Consider the following 11903-nt stretch of genomic DNA (forward strand, 5'->3'; position numbering starts at 1 on the left):
TATAAATGGGATTCTAATCTTCAGATCATTTGAAACATTATTTCTGTTTCTTCTCTCCAAAAGTTACAGAAAATTGGGGAAACAGAGATTCAGCATACGTTTTCTAGTCAGAATTGAATGTTGAATGTAATTTTTATGAGCGCGCTAATATGTCCCACGTTTTTCTCTGAGGAGAATGAGGATTTGAGTGGATAAACCTTACTTAAAAAGGCTGTCAATCTGGTCTGTCGGATTTTGCCAAAACGCTCAGTAGTAGTTGAAATGATCTCTTTTGCTGCCTTGGCAGTTCTGCAAAGCCCCAGAGCCCAGGAGCAGCTGCAGACGGCACGCATGGAGGTGCTGCGAGCAATGGGCCTCACTTTCTCCTGCTGCGTTGGTTTATTTCACACAATAAATGTGGTTTCCAACTCCATGTGTGTACATGTCTTGCTTCATGTCTACCTATCTTCTTGTCACTCAAAGATTTCCATAATTTTTGCTCATGCTTGTTTGAAGCAATCACCCCTTCATTTACTACTTGAGAAAAATCCAAGTAACCACTGTTTCCTTGTGTGTATGAGATTCTGTATATAGCATAGGCAAAACCCTGTACTTATTTGAAATACACTTTTTATGTTAGAACAGCTTCAGTTATACAGAAAAATTAAAAATTGCTCCAAAACCAGAAGTGGCCAAAGAGGGCACTCTCCAGTTTCTGGGGTGCCCAGCAAGCAGAAGATTTCCTTGGGTGAGATGAGCAGAGTGGCAGCAAGATTGGTTTGAGTGGGCTGTAAGGCAATTTCCACATGCCACTTGGTTGACGTGATTAACACTGCCACTTTTGGAGGGTGGTACTAAATTAAAGAATGACATAGAGATAAGAGGATACCTCATTCATTTTGATTCAGAATCACAGTCAGAAAATGGTCTTTGTGCAGCTACAATTTTACTTTTCTTAAATTCAAAGAAAGGTTGATCATTCTGGAGGTTGATTCCACATGTGGTGCTTGGTGCCTTCAAGATGAAGGCATGCATAATGTTGGCATGCTGTGTGATGCTGGAATATCGCTCGTGCTTGTGATGGGAATTTCCTCTGTGTTCATCACAATGATCCCCTGCACTCCCCTTTTGCCTGTAAAGTCACGTTAGTGTCTCCTCCACTTCGGCCATCTCAGACAAAACCAGGAGCTCAGCATCAGAGACACACCAGTATTACACTATATTAATGTGCCACCTTTTATTTAGTTAGTTACCTTTTTAAAGATTTATTTATTTTTATTTGAAAGAAGAGAAGGAGCAACAGAAAGAATTCTCCCACCCACTGGTTCACTCAGAAATGACCACAAGACCAGAAGTGAGCTGATATAAAGCTGGGAACTTGCAGAAGCTTTGGTGTCTCCAATGTGAGTGTAGGAACCCAAGGCCTTGAGCCATTCTCTGCTGCTTTCCCAGATCATAAGCAAAGAGCTGGATTGGAAGTGGAGCAGCTGGGATCAAACTGGTGCCCGTATGGGATCCTGGATCTTGCAGGCAGAGGATTAGATGTTCTTTGCTCCTTTAATGTTTTGACAATAACAAATGATGCCACTACAAAAGTCTGCATGCAGCTTTGTGTGCGTGTAACATTGTGTGTACATCTGTCTTCCAAAGTCCATTGTATAAATACCCAAGAATACAGTTGCTGAATCATATGGTAAAAGTATTCTCGAGTTTCACTTTCAGAGATTTATTTATTTGAAAATTTGGATTGAGAGAGAAAGAGAAAAAGAATGATACTTAGTCTGCTCGTTCATTCCCCAGATGGCTGCGACAACCAGGGTTAGATAAGATGAAAGTCCTTGGGCCACCTTTTGCTGATTTCCCCAGGCCATTAGAGGGGAGCTGGATTAGAAGCAGAGCAGCTGGGACACATATGCAATGTCATAAGTAGCGGTTTCACATTATATCACAACACTAGCGCCTATATTTGACTTTACTATCTGTCTTTCAAAGTGATTGTACTTAATTGTATTCCAACCAACACTGACAAAGAGTTCCTACTGCTGCTCTGTCACCCTGGCTGCATTGGCAAGCTCAGCTGCAGAATATCTTCTATTAGGCATGCAGTGGCATTTTGTTGCTTATTTCATACATTGTCATTCAGATAAAAACGTTCATTAGTCATTTGGAAAGTTGTTGGGAGTCCTTCAGCCACTTCTAATCATTAAGTATTTTTTTCTCATAATGCAAGTACTGAGGTTCATTTTCTAGATTATACAAAATACTCAATTACTGTGATAGTAATAGGTGACTTTAAAAGGTAGAATTGTTAACTTCTGATATTCTTTTACTTGCTGCTGTAGAGCTATTACTTCAAAAGTGAAATTTATTGAACCATATGCTCATTTCCTTTCTATTTTAATTTTTATTGTTTTTTTTTTGTTTGAAATGCAGGGTTATAGATATACACACAGAAATTGGGGGGGGGGGTGAGAAAGAGAGAGAGAGAGAGAGAGAGAACGTCTTTTGACTGCTTGGCCACCCCCTAAATGATCATAATGGCCAGAGCTTAGCCAAACTGAAACTAGGAGCCAGGAGCGTCTTCAAGTCTTCCACATTGGTCCAGAGGCCCAAGTACTGGGTCTTCCTCTGCTACGTTCCCAGGCACATTAACACGGAGCTGGATTGGAAACCAAAGACTTGAACTGGTGCCCATATGGATGCTGGCATTGCAAATGATGGGCTTATTCACCATATCACAGTGCTGACCCCTACGTTTTTTTAGTCACTGTGTTTCACAAAAGTAGGACTATCAGGCTGTGAATTACTAAATTTAAAACCAGATACAACAGGTTCTGAATAAAACAGACATTTGGTAGCCATTGGTAGAAAAATTGAATAGACATGTATTCTTTTTGTTGTTGTTTGTTTATTTTTAACTCCAATTTAGCAGGGCAAGGATGCTAAGGAAATAAGTGGAAAACTAAGAATACATGAGTCTCCAGATTTCCTCATCAGGGTGCTATGCCTTGGGCTACTGATTTTGAGTGCTTTGCTTAATCATGCCCAAACTCTGACCACGTCTACAGGGCAGCTAACATAGTAAACACTGTCTCCGACAGGCTGGTCAGATATCTTGAGGTAAACAGTGGTGCTGTTGGTGAAGGTGAGTGCCAAGAAGGCTATTCTTTCTCAAAGTGAGATGGGAAGCCAGGAGCCAGGCTTGCTGCTGGGATAAATTTCCAGGTTCCTTCCAGCACTCAGCCTTCCTGTTCTTTGCTGCTCTTCAGAGAGACATCTGCACAGCGATGCTCATGAATTTTCCAGGAATACAGGAAAAAAGGTATTTCACTGTTACACACAGACACACATATCTGAGCTTCATACTCACACTATAGCGCTTGCCTTTTTTTCCCTGCGTGCATTGAATTTGCATGCTTTTGGTAACTACTTGCATTAGAATGGACTTTTCTACTATTATGTACTCACAGTATGGCTAATTCTTCGTTATGTTAGGAACTTCTTTGGAAATGCATCATTTCATATTCAAAATATACAAGGTGGGAAAAAGAGATAAGCATAAAATGAAAAGACTCAGAAGATGAAAGCCATAAGTGAAGGCAGGTAGAAGTGGCTTAATTCTTCCTCTATTCTTCAGCACACTAGATGAACACAAAACTCAGCTTCAAAGCTATGTCACACAAGCCATTAAGCATTAATATAGAAAATTGACAATCACCTACTTGGATATCTGTAAAATTAATTACTTCTGAGGGAGAAAGTTTGCATGATAGCTATCGCCTCAGAATTGCTGAGTGCTTTTGCAAATTTTATCAATGTTATAATTAGTGATTGTGAGGCCATAGCCAGCTGAGTATTCATGGATATGAATCCCTTTATTATTTCACTGAGGATCTTAGAATGAGGACCTAAGCAAACTTGCACTGTGAAACCAGGCATGCATAGGCATGTCTGTCCCAACAAGTCAAAAGATGGATGGAGATCTCCATTAGGCAGGGACAGATGAATCCTGTGGGAGAAGCAGTGACTGGATAAATTGATGGATTGTCCACAGGGCTGAGATTTCCAAGTCAGAGAAGCACAGAGGCTGCCACTTAACTTCTCAAGCAGTCATCACTCATGGAAAATAAATCCGCTCTTAGGGGACCAGGAGACAGTTATCCTTAGCAGGAAGGAAGATGTAAGTGGAGCTTGTGGATTTTAATGAAGTGACATGGAGCCCAGTTGCTGGAGAGAATCTGACAAATTCCTGCAGGAAATAGCATAGAGTAAGCTGGGTGCCCATCAGGTGGAAGCTCTGTTGCCAACAACACAGAACTGTTTGGATTGGGAATCTTCTTGAGTCTCTGTAGTAAAAGACAGTAGAAGACATATCAGCAGAGTAATATGAAGAATTGTTGGTTGTAGAGCCAGGTCCAGAAGATGTGCATTATAAAATGCTCAACTCTATGGCACATCAGGACAGAGAGAGCCAAATGGCCCTGGGAAATAGGAGAGTAGGTGATGGGGAAGTGCACCCAGTTACACCTGCAACTTTGTTAGCAGACCTAGGAAAAGTATATTCCAAGTGGTTGTTTTGTTATTTCTTCAACAAATACTTGCAGAACTCCCAGTGTGTGCAGAATTTGGGGTATAGTGGCATGCAAGACATGCATTGCCTTTCTTACCATCAGGGATGCACTAAAGACCATCATAGAGAACAGTGCCCATGCACGAAACCACAGACTTAACCATTCTGGAACACAGGTGTTTTCCCAGAGCAGAAGGGAAGGTCTGGGGGAGGCCAGATCATGGTGGACAAGGATTGATTACTGCCCTCCCACTGGTGCCCTCTCTTGGTTATGTTGATCTTCTGGAAAGGTAACAAATAAGACAGTATTAAAATGCTTAGTAAGCTTTGAAGTACTACTTACATTTAAGGAAGTATTACTATGTGATTATAGTACACTGAAGTATGATATGACCTTGTGATACCAGGGCAAGAGATAGCATGGTTTAAAAGAGGGAAGTGGTGTTTTTAAGTTAATTAAATGTGTCAATAAATTTAACAGGTAAAATAATGAAGCAGTTTTGATAGAAAAAAATATAGATCATTGAGGAAAGCACAGTGGCACAATGGGTTAAGCTACTGCCGGCATCCCATAGGACACGTGTTCCAAACCCAGCTGCTCCACTTCTGATCTAGGTCTGATCATATGTGAAGGAAAGCAACAGAGAATTGCCTGAATGCTTGAGCCTATGCCACCTATGTGGGAGACCAAGGTGGAGTTCCAGGCTCCTGGCTTCACACTGGCCCAGAGCCAGTCATTATGTCCATTTGCAGTGTAAACCAGCAGAGGAAAGATCTCACACTTTATCTATCGTTGTCTCTCCCTATGTCTCTGCAACTCTAGCTTTCAAATGAATATAATTTTTAATGATTTTTTAAAAAGTTTTCATGATACAGTTCCTTAAGCTCAGGAATTTCCACTTCCATTTCCCCCTACTCTCTTCCCACACTAATTTCTCCTATGTTGTGACAATAGTTTAGTCCCTCAACAGCAGTCCTAAGTTCATCATCCTGATATTTAAATGTGTCCTGACATTGTAGGTATAGACAATGGTATAAAGTCCAGCATTCTAGTGTCAAGATATATTTGACCATTTCATTGAGAGACCATCTTTTACTCAAAAATAGAGATGCATACTGCAATGTATCTGCACTTTGTGGCATACTTCCCTACATTATACAGATCCTCTAGATAATCATATATATATATGTATGTATGCATATATATGTCTGCTTACCTATATACCTACAGGTCTTGTATTTTGCAGGAAGTTTGCCTTATAATCTGTCCTTTCAGAGTTAACTCATTTCACTGAGCATGATTATCTCTAGTTGGGACCTTTGGTTTCAAATGCTAAAATTTCACTCTTTTTAATGGCTAAGAAGTATTCCATAGAGTACATGTACCACAGTTTCTTTATCCACTCCTCTTCTGATGGGCATCTGGGTTGTTTCCATGTCTTTGCTAATGTAGACTATGCTTCTGTAAATAAAGGATTACAGATCCCTTTCTCATATGCAGATTTCATTTTCTTTAGATATATTCTCAGAAGTGTGATAGCTCAGTCCTATGCCAGGTCAATTTTTATTTCTTTTGGCACTACCCATGCTGACTTCCATAGTGGTTGTACTAGCCTATTCTCCCACCATAAATAAACCATTTTTTTAAAAAAATCAACCATACCTGATTTCAGTTGTCAACACAAATTATAAGAACATTGAAGCCGGGGCAACTTGTCTTGAAAAAGACTCCAAACACCTTTATCTCTGGACTTTGAGGAAGGAAATTTGAAAGTGTGTCAGCTTAGATGTGTCCACTGTGAAGGATGAGGTGTTATGTTCTTTTCAAGGACGTACTTGGTTGCCCAGACAGAGGACCTGAGCAGTCCCATGCAAATGCCACTGGAGCACAATTTTAGAAACAAGACACAATCAGTGAACGTGCTAAGAATGTTCTTTGCCCTCATCTGCTTTGTTGTTGTGATGTCCTTTCACTTAGCATGGATGTAATAGGCATTGGGTCATTCAAATGTATATGATTTTAGCAAAATAAAGCCCTTTCCTATATCATGATTACAATAATAGTCTGTTTACATATTTCTCATATTTGAAGAATGTCATTAGCATATTTGAAAAAACCTTGAATTACTTCCCACCAAAGAATCATTTATCACAGTATGCAGCTGTTATGTGAAATACAAGCTAGAGGCTGACTAACCTCTGAGTCTATGTTTATGAAGCTTCTATACAATTTATCCTTGGATTGTAACTTCCATTTTTCGGAAAACTTCTGTAAGGATATCTCCCATGTCGAATAGTCAAACAAAATTAGGACCTGAACTGACCCATTTTCAGAAATAGCATAAATAACAGCAAGTATCAAGAATCTACTTAATTCAGATTAATCAAATAATGCTTAAAATTTACTAACGTATCAAGTTTTTGTTTGTTTCAAGCATGAATTCAGTTGACCTTTTAATGGTTTTCTGTTTAAATGTTGTACTATTAACCATTTTTTTTTTATCTTGAGTTAACCATTTATTTTAAATTCTGTGGCACTTAATGCTGGAATATGGTACGTGTTCTTGCCTCCTTAGTAAGGAGGAGGAGCTGAATTGCAAGACAGTTGGTTCAACAAGACAGGAAGACTCATGAAGTCCCAGAGAATCTCCTAGTAAAGTACTATGCTTTTAAATTAAAGTATTCTGAAAAATATCGATAATCTGAACACAACAAAGGTGTTGGAATAATAAAAGAGAACATTTGTACAGTTGCTGTGCAAGAGTCTTGTTGCCCTACTCAGGATGTACACTGAATTTGGTTCCAAGACAATAACACAATTAAATACATAAAAGGACTAAACTTTGAAATGATTCATAATTGTAGTGTTGGCAGAACCCGGTGTTTCTCCAATTATAAGCTGTAACAGCAGGAAGTGTTGTGGAGTGAGGCATATGTCTACCTGCATGAGGAACAGAAAAATGAAATGCCATTGGAAGGTATTTTCCACATGTATTCCAAAGCAGCTGAGAGATAAGTATGCATAATACGTGAAAATTTTAGAATGGAGATGAATGGAAAGGTTTATAAGACATACTTGAGATAAAATATTTCATAGGATTACAACACTTTTGCACATTTTCCTCCTACTTTGAAAGGATCCTTGGTAGAATTAGAAAAGAGTGAAATAGAGGAGGCAGGATAGGAATGGGGATAAGAAGGAAGCAGAGAGGAAACCCTCCATATGTGGTTACTTATTGCTATACTTAACAAAGATGCGTATCATTCTCTACAAATTTTGCCCTCATAATGGGAAAAAAAACCTTCCATCTTTAAAATACAATAACCATAAATATGACTAAATACATTTTCTATTTTGGCTTATGGTTATAAAACATGATTCTGCACAAATCCCATAAAGACTTGAAAGAAATTGAAAAAGTCAAAAGTTGAAGAAATTGGAAAAAAATCAAAAGCTTAAAGTTTGGGATTATCCAGTTCCAATCACATGATCGGCATGAATTACTCAGAATTTCAACCATGCCACAATGAGATAGATGACATATTTTCATCTCCAGATTTACTGCATTCTTATCACTTGCATAGAAATAATGGTTGAGTGGATGAATCAAGTCCTGGATGGTAGACTTGTACCATCCATCATGTTTTCAAAATTTATTATACTACTTAATTGCTCAGCCACAGCTTGATTTCTTTTATACTCAGTCTAATGTTGTAGAGACTACAGGGTAATTTACATATACTTCCGATTTATCAGATAACTGCACCAACCATTTAGGAGCTAAATATTTCAATCTTACATGTGTTCCAAGAGGAATAAATCAGATTATGTGTTGCCTTCAAAATCAGATCTTAAAAAATTATCTGAAATGAACAGACACAGAACGATACCCCGTGAGGCAGTATTTTCCAAAAGGTATTCCCTGAATATTCGTGGCGATGCCATTAATAGCGGTTAATGACTAAACGGTTACATGCTCATATTAATTAGTTTGTGTAACAAACTATTTTTTTTTTACTGGCAGCTTTACCATGTTTAGATATGCTAATGAATATCTTAGAAAAAATTAGAGTATACATCATTTCTCTATCCAATCCAATCTTGAAGATGAATGCAGTGTTGGTCAGTGCTCTAGTGTTCTGATGAACAACTCCGGAATTTTGCTACAAAGAGTATAAAGGGATTCTAGCAGTTTGGTGACTCTAACAGGAATGCTGAGTATCTGGATATCAGATTGCACCTTGATGCTGACTAGATAATAATGCCATGGGATGAGGCAGGAAATGACTAAACAGTAGTATGTCTGAGCTGGGTCACTAGTGTGCAGTAAAGCCACATCATGGAGTTGTGCAAGGAGACTCACTTTCAGCGTAAGATCTTTTTCCTTTAAAATGTGTTTGAAAACTTCTTTGTAGCTCCACAGTGCATCAAAATTGACCTCAGAAAAGAGGGTATCAGTGTGTACACAGGGTGGATTCAGTATTCTATAAAGCATGCAAAAGGGAAGAAAAGTCCTCTGGAGATGCCATTTCATGAATGTTCCATGAAGTACCTACTGGAGCATCTGCATTATAAAGAACAGGCATTTTCTGAACACAGAAACTCAGAAGCAAATGATATGGAACCCAGAGAAATGGGGTACCCAGGGAACCTTATTGAGAATATTATCTGTTGGCCATTTAACCTAAGGGTTGTCATCAGTTGGTTAGTCATAAGTAACTAGGGATGGATGTTGGATAGTATTCCATCAAGTATTCACAGTAAGACTGTGGATTGCTTAAGAGGAACTGACACACAGAGTAGTAATTCAGTGTGTCCATATGCACAAGGAATTGCACACACAGGTCTCTGATGGGGGAGCCTGTGCTATCCCCAAGGGATATTTTCATTTCTTCCCATTATGAGCACCCCATCCATTTTTAGTCTTTGTAATTTTCAATGGAAATTACACCTCCATATCTCCTGCATAAAACTTGCTGGCTTTCATCTCCCTAATCACACACACAAATACCTGTGTTCGGTCTTAGCCGGCCTCTTTCTACCTGGATATGCTTGTTCTGATCTGGATGTCCATTTTTCCCAGAGAAGTCCTGGTACATTCACGAATCTTATTGCTCCCTCCTGCCCCCTGGCTCACTGTCAAAACCATCAAGGATTGTACCAGAAATTATGTGGTCCCACTAGATGCATTTTTATAATGTTTTGTATCAGGAAATTAAACTAATGTACCCTAACATGGAATAATATTCCATAAGGAAAAACATTACGGAAGAGGCAGGCTTAGTTCAGACCTTCGATGTAGTCCCCTAAGAAAATATTAGTAATAGAAATATGAGTAGCCATAAGAATATTTGTATTTATCAGCTATTCTATCAGCTAAAGTCTTTATTTTTTTTAGACAAACTGCAATACTGTTTCATAATGTGTGATGCAATTTCTGGTACAATTACCAGTGCATTTTAAAGGGATCATTTTGTACAATTTTTCTGGTTGATTTTAACCATATAAATGATCTTAAATACACTGCAGCCAGCTTTTATAGAGTGTAGAAGAGAACAAACCATCCAAAATGAATCAAATGAATAGATATATTCTGCTTTTTATTACTTTTGAAAAATATATTTTGAAAATCATATTTACAATATTTCATTTTTATATTTATATTTATATCTAATTGTAAGTATATATATGTATGTACATATTTGAAATTCATAAGGAAGAAAAGAGAAGAAATGGACTTGCATGACATACAGGTTATTTTCCAAATACTGACTAGGATTATGAGTCAAAGAACTCAGCAAAGCCTGCAGGTCAGTGTGTGGTTTGCTCACCTCTCCGTCTAGATCCAGCTCGCTCCATGTGGCTGCTCGTTCTGAACCCGAGCCTCCCTCAGCTTCTCCCGATGACCCCAGGCTAACGTCTCACTAGAGGGCTTTCCGTCAAGCCTCACTTACTGGATTCCTATTCAACATGTCTGCAGTATTCTCCATGTGAGTCACGACTGTAGGCTGGAGTCTTGTTAGCAAGCATGAGGAAACATTCCAAATGTTCATGACAAAGGTGCATAATACGAAAATAACATTTTGCACCAAATCAATGCACACTCACTTCTTATAAATAAGGCTTATGGTGGCGCCTTTTTGAGACGACAGAAGTGTTTTGCTTGTTCACTCCACAGAAGAGCAAAGATAACACCATCTGTTTCCATGAGGCTGTTTGGAGAAAGGCAGGGAAAGCTCCAGGAGGAAAAGCACAGGCAAAGCTTCAGCACCAAAGACTTTTCCCCGCCCCAGTGCTGTGCTCCAGCTCCTTCCTCCCAGCAAACGCAGGCCCTTCGTCAGAGTTTGGAAGGGAAATCATTAGGCATCCGCTTTGCAGTCCAGATCTGACTCCTGATCTTTTGTTTTGTTTTTGCTATCCGTAATCACACTGATACAACTAGGTAGTTTTTGCAGCAGCTGTTAACTTTTGTAATTTTACATTTCCTAGAGTTATTATATAACTAAAGTTTCTTTCTACCACCAAAGGCTTCAAGAGGTAGCCGAGGTTCTTGCCTCATCAGAACCCAGTAGCATCTGATTCCAAAGGACTTCAAAACGTCGATGGGGAGGGCGAGGACGTGGGGGTAGCACAGCACTGTGGCATGCAATGCTGAAAGGAGAATCTGCCTCTGATGGCGCTGGTTCATGTCCTGCCTGCTCTGCTTCTGATCCAGCTTCCTGCTAATGGCTTGGGAAAAGCAAAAGGAAACTGCTATGAGTGCTAGGACCCCTCCCACCCAGACTGGGCTCCTGGCTCCTGGCTTCAATTTGACCCATCCTTGATGGTTGTGGTCATCTGGGGAATGAATCAGTGGATGGAAGATCCTTCTCTCGCTCCATGTCTCTGACATTCAAACAAATAAATAGATAAATCTTTTTTTTAAAGAATCCATGAAAATGGAACTACAAGCTAATTTTATTTTGGTGGAATGCATATTTTTCAGTATAAGTTTTCCATGAAGTTTTTGAAGACCACTGAACTATCGTAGGCATTTAATAGACACTTTTTTTTAAAACAAATGAATGTGTTGAAGCCTCTGCAAGGCAGACAAATGAGTAACAAAAGGATGCAAACATGAAGATGAAATCTTCTAATTTACATTGATCAAACAGGAACCACCTAGACTTTTGTAATATTAAAAGACCTTCCTGGGATTTGTGATCTGAATTCTCCTGTCACCTGCATGCTAGAAGTCAAGAACAGAAGCTGTAAACAATTGCCTGTGTTTATAACAGGACTGAGTGCTACTGATGAGCAAAATCAACTATCAAATTAGGTGAGGGAGGGATTGATTTTCTCTTACATTAATCA

The 11903-nt window shown here is 39.1% G+C and overlaps 1 pseudogene; it reads right to left on the bottom strand.

Moving 5' to 3' along the window:
- Window positions 1-869: 869 nt before the first annotated feature.
- On the bottom strand, window positions 870-1149 carry LOC121163527 (annotated as a pseudogene).
- Between the last annotated feature and the right edge of the window lie 10754 nt (window positions 1150-11903).

The sequence above is a fragment of the Ochotona curzoniae genome, unplaced genomic scaffold (genome assembly GCF_017591425.1).
Source record: "Ochotona curzoniae isolate NIBS_2020 unplaced genomic scaffold, NIBS_Ocur_1.0 contig_64, whole genome shotgun sequence".
Taxonomy (NCBI): Eukaryota; Metazoa; Chordata; class Mammalia; order Lagomorpha; family Ochotonidae; genus Ochotona; species Ochotona curzoniae.